General features: G+C 47.8%; 1 pseudogene; it reads right to left on the minus strand.

Annotated features, from left to right (window-relative positions):
* Window positions 1-14,264: 14,264 nt before the first annotated feature.
* LOC142246641 (gamma-crystallin M1-1-like) lies at window positions 14,265-15,733 on the minus strand (annotated as a pseudogene).
* Between the last annotated feature and the right edge of the window lie 505 nt (window positions 15,734-16,238).

Genomic DNA, 16,238 nt, shown 5'->3' on the forward strand with positions numbered 1-16,238 from the left:
GCTATGCAAAGACAGTGGTGCTTGACTGTAAAATGTATTTTTGCAGCTTTTCCACCCCACTAAAGTTTTTTTCTGTATCTTAGGTTTGGCCTCCCATTGAATACAATAAGGTTTGTTGAAGTTTGGTTCGATAAAGGTTTGGCGAACGTACCCTTTGTTCGGTTCAGCGAATCGAACCACTGGGGGGCTTTGCTCATCTCTAGTTATTACCATAATAATGTACAGTATATGTTGCTAGACTAGCTAGACTATATTAATGTAAGTATATATTCATGAACAGGTTTCTGTGAAAAGTTCTGGTCCACTTGTAGTTTCCATATGTAACGGGACAACTGATGCATGCAGGAATGGTACCATTACAAGATAGAAGATAACACTGACAACATATTGCTTTATTTTAGCAATTTCTTATACCATGACATTCAAAGATGAGCCTCTGCAAACTACAAGCATTTCATATTTGATCAGAATATTTTACCAGCTAACCTTAGCTTGCATTACCTGTCCTGCTTGCTAATCCTACGTAATGTAATTTATTTTTCCTTTTTTTCAAGCCACTTGATTGTATGATAATATCAGTGACAATTCTGCTTTATTTACTAGAGCTTAACATTGCTTTTCGATTATTACATCATTGCTTTACCAATTTCCATCAGTATCCCCAAAAATATTATGTGGGTCATTAGAGAACAGTTGCATAATCCTATGCAGCACAAGTTACCTGTGTTACTGAGCCACTTATTGTTATGTGCTCTATCAAAAAAGAAAGCTGGTGTAATATGTATAGCATGAACTAGCAGCGGGGCCGCCACTTAGAATTTCAGGGCACCATACTGGAAAACTTTTTGGGCCCCCTTAAGACTCCATCCAGACTCCACACCAGCTCTGCTACTATCCCTCAAACATTCCACAGTCTCACTACCACTCTTGGAAAAAAGTGTTTTATATTATATATATATATACTCACACACTCATGGCCAAAAATGTTTGCTTCCTTGAAGTTATTCCAGAAAGTGAAGTATTTCCCTCAGAAAATTAATAAAACACACCTTACACTGCCCCTCTCCTTCCTGGTATATATGTCCCCTTACTGGGCCACATATGTTTATTTGTCCCTTTCCTGGAATATATGTCCTTCTTCTGGCATATATGTCAGCTTCCTGGGCCACTCATGGTATATATGTCCCCATGCTGGTTAATTTGTCCCCATCCTGGTATATATGTCCCGTACTAGGGTCACCTGGTATAAATATTCCCTTCCTGGGCACATTTTGGTATATATGTCCTCATCCTGGTTTCTGCTCTCTTCCTGGTGTATATGTCCTCCTCCTGGTATATATGTCCCATTCTGGGAGCCTCCTGGTATACAAGTGCATCTCAATAAATTAGAATATAATCAAAAAGTTAATTTATTTCAGTAATTCAATACAAAAAGGGAAACACATATATTATAAAAAGTTATTACACACACAGTGATCTATTTCAAGTGTTTATTTCTGTTAATGTTGATGATTATGGCTTACAGCCAATGAAAACCAAAAGTCATTATCTCAGAAATTAGAATATTATATAAGACCAACTGAAAAAAATATTTTCAACTTAGAAAACTCAGGATGTCTGAATGAGGTGTAAGAGCTGCAGAGAAAGCAAATTTTAAAGACATGCCCCCACTTTCTGTAATTGGTCTTATCTGTAACTATAAACAGATCAACCTTGACAACAAGCAGTGGATTGCAAGTTGCAAAAAAAGATTTAAAACTGGTGGTCATAGCTTTAACCCCTTAGTGACGGAGCTAATTTTCACCTTAATGATCAGACCAAATTTTGCACTTCTGACCAGTGTCACTTCATGAGTTTATAACTCTGGAATGCTTCAACGGATCTTGGTGATTTTGAGATTGTTTTTTCGTCAGATATTGGACTTTATGTTAGTACCAAATTTAGGACAACATTTTTTGCGTTTATTTATGAAAAAAATTGAATTTTGGCAAATATTTTGAAAATTTAGCAATTTTTAACTTTTGAATTTTTATACTGTTAAACCAGAGATTTCTGTGACACAAAATAGTTAATAAATATCATTTCCCACATGTCTACGTTACATCAGCACAATTTTGGAAACAAATTTTTTTTTTGTTAGGAAGTTAGAGGGGTTCAAAGTTTATCAGCGATTTCTCATTTTTACATCAAAATTTACAAAACCATTTTTTTAGGGACCACATCACATTTGAAGTGACTTCAATAGGCCTAGATGACAGAAAATACCCAAAAGTGACACTATTCTAAAAACTGCACCCCCCAAAGTACCGTACTCAAAACCACATTCAAGAAGTTTATTAACCCTTCAGGTGCTTCACATGAACAAAAGCAATGTGGAATGAAAAAAAGCAAAAATTAAATTTTACCTAAAAATGTTGCTCTAACCCAAATTTATTCACTTTTAGAAGAAATAACACAACAAAGTGGACCCCAAAACTTGTTCCCCACTTTCTTATGAGCGCGCCGATACCCCACATGTGGTCAGAAACCTCTGTTTGGACAAATGGGAGGGCTCGGAACAGAAGGAGCAATATTTGAATTTTGGAAAGCAAATTTGGCTGAAATAGATTGCGGGCACCATGTTGCATTTACAGGTCCGCTAAGGTACCTAAACAGAAGAAACCCCTCACAAGTGACACCATTTTGGAAACTAGACCCCTCAAGGCTTCTATCTAGGGGTATAGTGAGCATTTTAGATCCACAGGTACTTCACAGATTTTGTTAACGTTACGTTGTCATATTGCAAATTTTAATAATTTTCTCAAAAATGTTGCTTTAGCATCAATTTTCTCACTTTTTCAAGAGGTAATTCCAAACATTTGACCTCAAGGTTTGTTAACCACTTTTTTATGAGCGCGGTGATACCTCACATGTGGTCTGAAACCTTTGTTTGGACAAATGGGAGGGCTTGGAAAGAAAGGAGCAATATTTTAATTTTGGAAAGGAAATTTGGCTGAAAAAGATTGCGGGCACCATGTCACATTTGGAGGTCCCCTAAGGTACCTAAACAGCAGAAACCCTGCACAAATGACCCCATTTTGGAAACTAGGCCCCTCAAGGAATTTATCTAGATGTTTGGTGAGTACCCTGAACCCCCATGTGCTTCACAGAATTTTATAACGTTGAGCCATGAAAATAAAAAAATAAAATTTTACCACAAAATTGTTATTTCAACCAGGTAGCTTTTTTTTTCACACGGGTAACTGTTACACCTCGTGGCAAGGAATGAGACAGTCTCCTTGCCTGCCACGAGCGCTCCTGCTCCGCAGCGCCGAAGGTCTGCCAGACTGCGCAGAGTGCAGGAGAAACCTCCTCAGAGAGGCAGCACAAGGGTGACACCTAGTGGTACTCCTGTTGCAAGAAATGAGGCGGTCTCCCATTCCTTGCCTGCCACAGCTCCTCCTGCTCAGCAGCCTCGAAGGTCTGTGAGGTTGCGCAATGTGCAGAGATTTGCTGCTCAGGGAAGCAGTGAGACTCCCGTTATCTCTACACATTGTGAGACCGAGGATCCCGCCTCTATTTCCCAGAGGCAGGAGGGTGAGCATGTGCTATGCTTGGTGGATCCTGATTCGCCCACTGACGTCACACGGCTTGATGACAAGGCTGGTGACGTGGTGAATCCTGACTGGCCAGGCTGGGATGTCGTGGATCCTGATTGGGTCAAGTCCGTCATCTCCGCCTCGCGCCCGCCCTTGGCTGGAGCTACACCTCCTTAAAAGCTCCTCCTGCCATCATGGCGGCGCGCGACCGTTCTTCTATGTTTGGATGTCTGGCAGCGTGCTGCCACGCCACTGCTCAGGCATTATCTTCTTCTGTGGGCTTGGCCCTTGCTGCTTAGGCAGCACCTGGTTTGCAGGCCGTGTCCCTGCCTTGCTGCTCCGGCAGTAGCTCCTTCTACAGGCCGTGTTCCTGTCCCAGGTGAGCTCCTCGAGTCTCCACTGGACTCACCTGGTTATTGAAAGCACACGTGCGTGCGCACCTCTGTGCTACCCTCGTGCCATATTCTCGTGACTTCCACTGGCACACGTGCGTGGGCACCTCTGTGCTTCCCCGTGCAACAGGTACACCGAGCCGTGTGATCCCTGCCATACAACCCACACGGGTTAGGGCAGACCGGTGTACATAGATCGTCTGTGAGTAAAAAGCTGTGGAGAAGAAGCGCAATAGGGTTTTACCCCAATAACACACGGGGTAGAGACAGGGAGCAGTAATACTCACCAAGTGAAGTTGTGAAAGTCACAACTACTATGCAGGCATGGAAGGTTTTGATCAACGCAGCAGCAACCCAGACGGCAGATAACAGAGAACAATAGAGGAAAATAGGGTTTATTTGAGCCGCGCCAATGATCACTTCTCAGGTATTCAGATTAATGGATCTTTAATTTGCACAGGTCTACGCGTTTATGGAGTCTCAGCTCCCTTCCTCAGGACCATCAGGCATAAGAACACATCAAATCACAATTTTGATGTGTTCTTATGCCTGATGGTCCTGAGGAAGGGAGCTGAGACTCCATAAACGCGTAGACCTGTGCAAATTAAAGATCCATTAATCTGAATACCTGAGAAGTGATCATTGGCGCGGCTCAAATAAACCCTATTTTCCTCTATTGTTCTCATAGATCGTCTGTGACATTCCAGACGATCGCTAGCAGCAACCCGCTCACTCTTCACCCACCATAGCAGCGGTCCCTTACACCGCACAGTGGACCTTGACCGGCGGAAGCTGTCCATTCCCCATCTTGGCACGCTTCCCCGGGTCCCCCTCGTAACATTACGGTCGCGCGAAAGGTCTGGCTATGGCTGAAGAGCAGCAGCAGTTACTGCGTTATGTGCAGCAGTTGGAATCACGTTTGGCAGCAGTGGAGCAGTCTTCCTCCGACAAGACTGCTCTGACGACAGTCGCCACCCAGGCGGCTACCCAGGCTGTGCTATTGGGCGGAAGGTCTCCTCGCCTTGCGCTTCCAGAGCGCTTTAGTGGGGACAGCTCCGAGTGCCGTGGGTTTATAAACCAAGTTACCACCTACTTAGAGCTGTCCGCGACTCTTTACGCTACCGAGAAGGCGAAGGTAGCCTTCGTCCAGTCCCTGCTCACAGGGAGAGCGCTGAAGTGGTCCACGCCGTTGTGGGAGCGCGGAGATCGGGTGGTGAATAACTTAGCATCTTATCTTGGGGCCATGAGAATGGTGTTCCTCGGGCCTCAAGTCACCCACGACTCCGCGCTGCGCCTCCTACGACTTCGGCAAGGGTCCGCTTCAGTCGGGGACTTTGCCGTACACTTTAGGACACTTGCCGCAGAGCTGGACTGGCCCGATAAGGTCCTTGTCCCTGTGTTCTGGGAGGGCCTGGCAGGGTTCGTCAAAGACGCACTGGCCACGCGTGAGGTGCCTGCTACTTTAGAGTCCTTGATTGTGGTTGCCTCTCGCATAGACATCCGCCAGGCGGAGCGGAGGCTCGAGGTCTCTTCAGCACCCACGTCCTCACGGCCTAAAAAGCGTCTGGCTCCCGTATTCCACCAGACAGGTCTCCCAGCCAGCTCTGTAGGCGACTCCGTGGAGTCAATGGAGGTGTCCAAAGCGGTCTCCTCTACCCCAGGTTCTCGGTCTGGTGTCATCTGCTTTTCCTGTGGGCAGAAGGGACACATAGCTACCCGATGTCCCAAACCGTCGGGAAAAGACAGCGTCTAGTTTCCATCAGAGGGGGGTTACTAGACGCTGCTTCTCCCTCTAGGTTGACTATCAGCGCCCAGTTGCAGTTTGGCACTACTCTCTTCTCTGCTCTGGCCTGCCTGGACTCAGGCGCTGATGGCAATTTCATTTCGACCTCCCTGGCAACCCGATACTCAGTTCCCCTGGTTCTCTTACCCAAGCCACTCAGGGTTCGGGTAGTCAACGGGTCCCTACTAGTCGATCCCATCACCCAGATCACCATCCCTCTCAGGATGGAAGTACCACCAGGACACCATGAGCAGGTGTCCTTCCTGGTGCTTCCAGGGGGGACGGATGAGATCCTACTGGGCCTCCCCTGGTTGAGACAGCATGCTCCTATACTCAACTGGGCAACAGGGGAGATCTCATCATGGGCAGGATCCTGTAGGGAGCACCTCGTGACTACCGAACCACCCGCTACCATTAGGTCGGTTGGGTCCTCAGGGAATACAGGGGAGCCAGGTTTACCGACACCTTATGAGGCCTACAGGGACGTCTTCTCCAAGAGGGCCGCAGATACCCTTCCTCCCCACCGGCCATACGATTGCCGAATAGACCTGAAGCCAGGCTCCGAGCCCCCTAGGGGCAGAGTGTATCCCCTCTCTGCTCCAGAGACGGAGGCTATGTCCAAATATATTCAGGACAGCCTGGCAAAAGGGTTCATTCGCAAGTCTATTTCACCGGCCGGTGCGGGGTTCTTCTTCGTGCAAAAGAAGGAAGGGGATCTACGCCCCTGTATCGATTACAGGGGATTAAATGCAATCACGATCAAAAACAAATACCCTTTGCCCCTCATTACGGAGTTATTTGATCGATTCCGCGGGGCAAAGATCTTCACGAAGCTGGATCTACGCGGGGCGTATAATCTAGTGCGAGTCCGAGAGGGCGATGAGTGAAAGACCGCCTTCAACACCAGGGACGGTCACTACGAGTATCTCGTAATGCCCTTCGGACTCTGCAATGCCCCCGCCGTATTTCAAGACTTTGTGAATGATGTTTTCCGGGATTTGTATCTTTCCGTGGTTGCATACCTGGATGATATCCTTATCTTCTCCCCCGATCTTGCCACCCATCGGAGGGATGTCATCCGAGTACTTAAGAGGCTCCGCACTCATTCGTTATATGCTAAGCTAGAAAAGTGCGTTTTTGAACGTGAATCCTTGCCGTTCCTGGGGTATATCGTGTCCAGTCAGGGGTTAGCAATGGATCCGGGGAAGTTGGAGACAGTGATGAAATGGCCTGAGCCCCGCTCGCTGAAAGCGATCCAGCGATTCTTGGGGTTTATCAATTATTATCGCCAGTTCATTCCCAACTTCTCGACGGTGGCAGCACCCATCATTGCCCTTACCCGCAAGGGCGCTAATCCCAAAGCATGGACACGGGAAACGGTAGAGGCATTTCACACTCTCAAAACTTACTTCTCCAGAGCTCCCATCCTTCATCGTCCAGACATCTCCAAACCCTTTCTACTAGAGGTAGACGCCTCTTCGGTCGGTGCTGGTGCAGTCCTGTATCAGAAAGACGAACGAGGAAGGAAGCATCCATGTTTCTTTTTCTCCAAAACCTTTTCTCCGGCCGAGAGGAACTACTCCATAGGGGATAGGAAGTTACTGGCGATGAAACTAGCATTCCAGGAATGGCGGCATCTCCTGGAGGGTGCGAAGCATCCATTTGAAGTATTTTCCGACCATAAAAATCTCACATACCTCCAGACAGCACAACGCCTGAACCCAAGGCAGGCCCGTTGGTCCTTGTTCTTATCCCGGTTCAGCTTTATTATCTGCCACCTGGCCGGTGAGAAGAACGTACGGGCCGATGCCTTGTCACGTTGTATGGTTGTGTTGGAGGAGGACGAGGAGGAGCCTCGTCTTATACTACCCCCGGACAGCTTGAGGATGGTCACTCCCACTTCTTTGGACCAGGTGCCACCTGGCAAGACCCTCGTTCCCCCTGAACTACGGAATGAGGTGCTATCGTGGGCCCATGCCTCCAAGGTCGGGGGTCACTTTGGGGTCAAAAGGACGAGAGACCTTGTGACTAGGCACTATTGGTGGCCGAGACTACCCCAGCACATACAGGAGTATGTGGGAGCCTGTATGTCGTGTGCACGGAATAAGCCGTCCCGGCAGAGACCGGCTGGTCTTCTTCACCCACTGCCAGTGCCGGATCGTCCCTGGGAAGTGGTGGGAATGGACTTCCTGGGAGATCTGCCCAAGTCAGCAGGTCACAAGGTCGTATGGGTCATCACGGATCACTTCTCTAAAATGGTCCACTGGTGCCTCTCCCACGACTCCCGACGTCACGTGCTCTCGCCACCTTATTCATTAGGCATGTATTTAGGCTGCATGGCATGCCTGACAAGGTGGTGAGCGACCGGGGTCCCCAGTTCGCGTCTCGCTTCTGGAGAGAGCTCTGTAAGCTCCTGCAGATAGAGCTGAACATCTCCTCCGCATACCATCCCAAAACCAATGGACTGGTAGAGAGGACCAATCAGACCTTGGTAACTTCCGCCATTTTATCTCCGCGCACCACGACAACTGGGCTAACCTCCTTCCTTGGGCCGAATTTGCCATTAATAATTCGGTCCATGAATCCTCTGGTCAGACTCCGTTCCTGCTCAATAACGGACAACATCCCAGAATCCCGGTTCCGATGCCCATTACGTCACCCGATCCTAGAGTGGAGGATTGGGCGACCGAGGCCCGGGAGATCTGGGATAACACCCAAGAGGCCCTTAAGAGGGCTAAAGACCGGATGGTGACAACGGCTGATGAGCGCCGCCGCCCTGCACCATCCTTCGCCCCTGGTGACCTAGTGTGGCTGTCCTCTAAGAATGTTAACCTACGGGTACAGGCAGCCAAGTTCGCCCCTAGGTACCTGGGTCCGTTTAAAGTGCTAGAGCAGGTGAACCCGGTGGCATACCGACTCCAGCTCCCTCCACGCTGGGCTATAGCCAACACCTTTCACGTGTCCCTCCTGAAACCCGTACAACTTAATAAGTTCTCGGGGTACCTGACGCCTCAAACTGACTCCCCGCCCGACGACTCTGAGGTGGCGAAGCTTGTGGAGACAAAAGTTATACGGGGCACGAGGTACTACCTCGTGGAGTGGGTCGGCCGTGGTCCGGAGCATAGATCCTGGGAGTTGGAGGATCATATCCGCGCCCCGGGTTTGATAGCGGCCTTCGAGCACGGACAGGGGGGGGCCTAGACGGGGGGGTAATGTTACATCTCGTGGCTCTCCTGAGGCAAGGACTGAGGCAGTCTCCCATTCCTTGCCTGCCACGAGCGCTCCTGCTCCGCAGCGCTGAAGGTCTGCCAGACTGCGCAGAGTGCAGGAGAAACCTCCTCAGAGAGGCAGCACAAGGGTGACACCTAGTGGTACTCCTGTTGCAAGAAATGAGGCGGTCTCCCATTCCTTGCCTGCCACAGCTCCTCCTGCTCAGCAGCCTCGAAGGTCTGTGAGGTTGCGCAATGTGCAGAGATTTGCTGCTCAGAGAAGCAGTGAGACTCCCGTTATCTCTACACATTGTGAGACTGAGGATCCCGCCTCTATTTCCCAGAGGCAGGAGGGTGAGCATGTGCTATGCTTGGTGGATCCTGATTCGCCCACTGACGTCACACGGCTTGATGACAAGGCTGGTGACGTGGTGAATCCTGACTGGCCAGGCTGGGATGTCGTGGATCCTGATTGGGTCAAGTCCGTCATCTCCGCCTCGCGCCCGCCCTTGGCTGGAGCTACACCTCCTTAAAAGCTCCTCGTGCCATCATGGCGGCGCGCGACCGTCCTTCTATGTTTGGATGTCTGGCAGCGTGCTGCCACGCCACTGCTCAGGCATTATCTTCTTCTGTGGGCTTGGCCCTTGCTGCTTAGGCAGCACCTGGTTTGCAGGCCGTGTCCCTGCCTTGCTGCTCCGGCAGTAGCTCCTTCTACAGGCCGTGTTCCTGTCCCAGGTGAGCTCCTCGAGTCTCCACTGGACTCACCTGGTTATTGAAAGCACACGTGCGTGGGCACCTCTGTGCTACCCTCGTGCCATATTCTCGTGACTTCCACTGGCACACGTGCGTGGGCACCTCTGTGCTTCCCCGTGCAACAGGTACACCGAGCCGTGTGATCCCTGCCATACAACCCACACGGGTTAGGGCAGACCGGTGTACATAGATCGTCTGTGACATTCCAGACGATCGCTAGCAGCAACCCGCTCACTCTTCACCCACCATAGCAGCGGTCCCTTACACCGCACAGTGGACCTTGACCGGCGGAAGCTGTCCATTCCCCATCTTGGCACGCTTCCCCGGGTCCCCCTCGTAACAGGTAACAGGAAAAAAATCACCATGAAATTTATTGTGCAATTTCTCCTGAGTTTGGTGATACCTTATATGTGGTGGAAATCAACTGTTTGGGCGCATGACAGGGCTCGGAAGGGAAGGAGCGCCATTTGACTGCAAAATTGGCTGGAATCAATAGCGGACGCTATGTTGCATTAGGAGAGCCCCTGAGGTGTCTATACAGTGAAGCTCCCCAACATGTGGCCCCATTTTGGAAAATAGACCCCTGAAGGAATTTATCTAGATGTTTGGTGAGTACCCTGAACCCTCTGGTGCTTCACAGAAGTTTATAATGTTGAGCTGTGAAAATAAAAAAATACATTTTTACCACAAAATTGTTACTTCAACCAGGTAGCTTTTTTTTTACAAGTGTAAAAGGAAAAAATTCAGCATAAAATTTATTATGCAATTTCTCCTGAGTATGCTGATACCTTATGTGTGATGAAAATCAACTGTTTGGGTGCACAGCAGGGCTCGGAAGGGAAGGAGCGCCATTTGACTGCACAATTGGCTGGAATCATTAGCGGACGCTATGTTGCATTTGGAAAGCCCCTAAGGTGCCTAAACAGTGGAGGTCCCCCACAAGTGACCCCATTCTGGAAACAAGACACCTCAAGGCTTTTATCTAGGTGTATATTGAGCAGTTTGAATCCAAGAGTACTTCACAGAATTTGATAAGCTTAGGTTGCCATATTGAAACTTTTCATTTTTTTCACAAAAATGTTGCTTTAGCATCTTCTTTCTTACTTTTTCAAGAGGCAACAACAAACTGTGGACCCCACAGGTTGTTATCCAATGTCTTATGAGCACAGGGATACCCCACATGTGGCCAAAAACCTCTGTTTGGATAAATGGGAGGGCTTGGAATGGAAGGAGCACCATTTGAATTCTGGAAAAGTTGAAATAAATTGCGGGCACCATGTCACATTAGCAGGGCCCCTTGGGTACCTATACAGCAGAAACCCCCCACAAGTGACCCCATTTTGGAAACTGGATTTTATTCAGGAGTATAGTAAGCATTTTGAATCCACAGGTACTTCACAAAAATGTTGCTGTAGCAACAAATTTCTCACTTTTAGGCTATGTGGCCGTGATCCAGCGACACGGCGTCTAGTACACAGTGTCAGCCTTCCTGCAGAGATGTGAGTGTTGTCCACGGGAGAACGCAGCTGCCCATGCCCACGATTTGGGTTCAGGCTGCTGTGGAGCTCTATGCTACCTGCAGAGAACACTCTTGTCTCCGCAGCATAAATTGACATGCTGAGGCTCGGGAAGCTGCACCACAGGTCGGTTTATGCTGCGGAGAAAAGAAGCACATTGGGCATAGGATTTCTAAAAATCCTTCCACTGTGTTTCTACTGCACAATGCTGCGCTATGGATGCAGGGAAAACACTCTGCGCCCAAAACGCTGCAAACCCTGATTGTGGGCACACAGCCTAAAATGCTACAATGGATGAATGGATAGATGTCAAACATAAATAACGTCCCACCCCCCTGCATATTCTAAGCTGGCGCCCTTTAGTGCCTTTCATGTGGCACTAAAGGGTGCCTAGCCTTGTATTTAGCCCCCCAAAAAATTAATAATTAAAATAAACGACGTGGGGTCCCCCCTATTTTGGATAGCCAGCTAGGGTAAAGCAGACAGCTGTAGCCTGCAAACCACAGCTGACAGCTTCACCTTGGCTGGTGATCAATTTGGAGGGCTCCCCAGGCAATTTTTTTTTAAAAAAAACAAAAAACGTGGGGTCCCCCCCAAATTACATCACCAGCCAAGGTGAAGCGGACAGCTGGGGTCTGGTATTCTCAGGGTGGGAAGAGCCATGGTTATTGGACTCTTCCCAGCCTAAAAATAGCAGGCCGCAGCCGCCCCAGAAGTGGCGCATCCATTAGATGCGCCAATCCTGGCGCTTCGCTCCAGCTCATCCCGCGCCCTGGTGCGGTGGCAAACAGGGTAATATACGGGGTTGATACCAGCTGTAATGTCACCTGGCATCAAGCCCTGGGGTTAGTGATGTCACGGCATCTAAACAGATACCCGACATCACTAACCCAGTCAGTAATAGAAAAAAATAAACACACAAAAAAAAATTTATTTGAATAAAAAACTCCCCGAAACATTCCTTTTTCACCAATTTATTGAAAATAAATAAATTTCGGTCGCTGTAATCCATTTTGGAGGTCCCTCGGCGACTCTGGACCTTCTAGAATATGGGGGGCACGTTCAGGGAACGTATCCCCCATTTTCTGGAAGAGCAAGCTCTCCATGAGCAGTGTGGGTGCAGTAATCTGAGAATACTGCACTCACACTGCCCCGGTCCAACCTAGGGCAGAGTGACCTGCAGTAACCTCATTCCAGAATATGAGGGGCACGCTCACAGAACGTTCCCCCCATTTTCTAGAACTGCAGGCTCTCCATGTGAGGAGTGTGGCTGCAGATTACTGCACTCACTCTCCCCCGGTCCACAGCGCAGCAGCGAGGTCAGCGTCTCTGCTTGCAAGGATCCAGCTGACAGCCGCTGTCTGCGCATGCGCCGCCAGCTTTCTAGGAGGCGGAGTGATCGCGAGGACGGAGCAGCAGCCAGGTAGCGGGGCTGACCGGGGGACCTGGGGACGACTTTTCTGCCGCATGTGATGTGTCACATGCGGCAGAAAGAGCAGGATGAATGCGGCCGCGCGCTGTGCGCTGCGCGCCGCAATCTTGCATGCTCCGGAGGGGGGGAGGGGGAGCGCTCTAGAGAACCGGAGGGGCACCGGTGGACCAGAGGGCTCCGGTGGACCGGAGGAGCGGTCAGGGGGAGGACATTTCCCTCCGATCTGAAATGTTTGATCATTTCAGATCGGAGGGAAATGAATGCAGAGCCGGCGGCGGCTACAGTTTTCTGTGCGCTTCGGCGCCATTTTGACTGCTCCGGAGGGGGGTAGGGGTGGTGGGGGGACTCTCCGGTACCGGGGGCTTTGGGGGCACTAGGAATTTATATTTCTTTCTCATCTGACATGTTTGATCATGTCAGATGAAAAAGAAATCAGTTTTACCGGCCATTTATTTTTTTTTCATGTGTTCGTCGGTATACGGTGTATACCGGCGATCACATTATTGGGGTCCAAAAAAAACACCCCAATTCATAATCTGGGGGGTCTCCGCTACCCCTGGTAGCTGAAACCCCCGAGATTTTCTGTTGCTGGGGGGGGGCTACAGGGTTTTTTCGGGCCAACGCTTTAAAGCGGCGGAACAGAATAAGTACCCTGTTTTGCCGCCGCTTTAAGTCGTACGGCCGTCGTTATGAGGTTAAGGCCCCTTTCACACGTCATTGATTCTGATACATTTGTGCTTTTTTTAAACGTACCAGAATCACTGACATACGCAGACCCATTATAATGAATGGGTCTGCTCACACGTCAGTGATTTTTCACTGCACGTGTCTCCGTGCAGCGTACCCGCGTGTGCGTGATTGCTGCACGGAGACATGTCCATTTTTTTCTGGCATCACTGATGTCCCACGGACCACGCAGTGGTGTGGTCCGTGAAACACGTGCCAGAAAAAAACGTGCATTTAAAATAATAAACATTTTAACTCACCCGGCATCAGCGGCGCTCTCTGCAGCCCGTTCTCCCTGCTGCTTCTAAGCCGGCTGATTACTGTTGCGCATCTTAATGATGCACGACACAGCCGACCCGGAAGCAGCTGCTGCGGGGGTCACCGCCGGCCAGATGCTGCACCGCGGGAGGATTCAGCACCACGGAGAGCGGGAGCGCGCACAGGTGAGTTGATTTGTAAAGGCCCTGTCACACACAGAGATAAATCTGCGGCAGATCTGTGGTTGCAGTGAAATTGTGGACAATCAGTGCCAGGTTTGTGGTTGTGTATAAATGGAACAATGTGTCCATGATTTCACTGCAACCACAGATCTGCCAAAGATTTATCTCTGTGTGTGACAGGGCCTTAAGTGCAATCACGGGCCACGGAGAACGGAGCCCGGATTGCACTTAGACAACCCACGTGTGCCGGGATTCACGGCACACGCAGGGACATGTGCGTGTTTTACACGCCGTGAAAAACGTCACTGTTTTTCACTGACGTGTGAAACGGGCCTAAAGCATTTTTTTAACCCATAAAACAACATATTTGTTAAAAAAAAGTAAATTACACAAATAAAAAAATAAATCACTCAAATAGTAGGTTGTCATCCTTTTATTATGTTAAGAACTGTTAATATAGTTCTAACACACGCCGGAAAGATCCAACTTTGGCAGTTGAGGAACCCCAGTCAGTGAACCGCTTATAATCGCCAGGTCTCAACAAATACTGTTTGCCTTTGTAGTTAGGAAGTTCATAGAATATCCAATGGCCATCTAACACTTTGCAAGAATGGATTTCATGGGAGCAAAAGCGATCATACACATTTGGACAATCTTCCATAAACTCCATCATTTCTCCCTTGCAATCATCTCTTTCATAAACTCTGATTTTATGAATGCTCAGTCCCAAATGCTGCAAAGATAAACATAAATTTAATTATTAGCAATATTTTTGTACATGATTAATAAATAGTTGTCTACAGCTGGGGACAATTTTTTTTGTATTTCAATACCTGTATTTGGCGCTAAAGCTATGGTAGTTTTTTTTAAATCAGTTTCACTAAAAATGTTGCACTATTTTGCTTTTACAGAATTTTTGTTTTCCCCTCCCACTCACAGAAATAGTTTTGGTGTGGTTGGTGGTCATAAATGAGCTGACAAGAGATACAAAAATAGACAGATAAAACGGTTAGAAACTTTACCACTGGGCTATCAGGATGAGTTTAATGACAGGTTCTAAGTTAATTACTACTGCCTCCAGCTATACATAGTTCAACATGGAGACTAAAGTAAGCAAAATCTTTAATGAAATCTAATTACAAAACTGATTTTTAACCAAAAATATAAGAATTTATTTAAAAAACATTTTTCCCAATGGTGTCATTGGACTTATGCTGCCTGAACCTCAGACAGCATTAATCAGAGTCTGGCAGTACAATTGTAGCCAAATATATTTTACTCAGAAATGTTTCGGCTCTGGGACATATTGGACTAGTCAGATTTCTCCCTATAAGCCACAGACGGCTTTTCCAACTAAGATTTTGTTTGTGAAGTTGCTGCATTTCACAGTAAAATATACCTAGCTAAAATCACACAGACATTCTTTGATTCATGATGCCTGTGGTTTGGGACACATTGATCTAATGACAGGTTCACATTGTCGCATTCTTTAATGCTCCTTGTGTATAAGTTGTCAAAAAAAATATATTGATATTAATATATTCAACACTATGAAACAGCAAAATAAAGCAAAAATCTTTGGTAGGTAACTTACTTCGGAGAGTAATCGACATGATCTGATGGAATCATTGAGTCCTTGCCACTGCTGATAATCCGGATACTCTCCCCTTTTCAGAAAATATTGATGCCCCATATAATTGGGTCGTTCATAGAGCATCCAGCATCCATTCTCCACTCGGACAGAGTTACAAGCATTGAAGTGAGGCTGAAGGTCGGGATTGTCACTGCTGCACTCATAGGAACGACCCTGGAAGTTCCTGTCCTCATAAAATATGATCTAAAATTGAATTGATAGATAATTAGTAACGATGTATGAACAGAGGCTCCTATGTAACCTAATCATAGCTGGCTTAATAGAATGAATTATGTAGCTAGGCTTGATTGGATTAGTGTGTGAGCTGGAGGTTATTCCAAAAGGTACAGATAGATAAAGCCCAGATGGAGTGTAGAATACTGTGCTTGGCATATTACACATAATGGTACAAACAGATTCCGTGTTTGTTATATGTCCATCTCAGCGTTGGTTTTACCTTTCCCATTGTGCAGCCGTTGCTTGTTATAACTCCTCAAATATGTGGCTCCAAAGGAAGCCTTTATATTTGTTAGCTCCTGTGCTGTATCTGCACAAAAAGTGAATAAAAGGCAGTTTGTTTCTGTTTAGTAACATGATTTTTTTTTGCCTTTCTCACTAATTCCGCTTTCAATGGGCTGTCAGTTTCACTTAATGTTTAGTCAATTTGATATTACTGTACATCTGGCATCCTGCTATCAGAAACATTGGCAGAGGCTCTATTGGAAGTGTGACAGGGTTTGTCTCCTGGACTGCAGTCTGCATGAAAACCAACATA

The sequence above is a fragment of the Anomaloglossus baeobatrachus genome, chromosome 7, assembly GCF_048569485.1.
Source record: "Anomaloglossus baeobatrachus isolate aAnoBae1 chromosome 7, aAnoBae1.hap1, whole genome shotgun sequence".
Lineage (NCBI taxonomy): Eukaryota > Metazoa > Chordata > Amphibia > Anura > Aromobatidae > Anomaloglossus > Anomaloglossus baeobatrachus.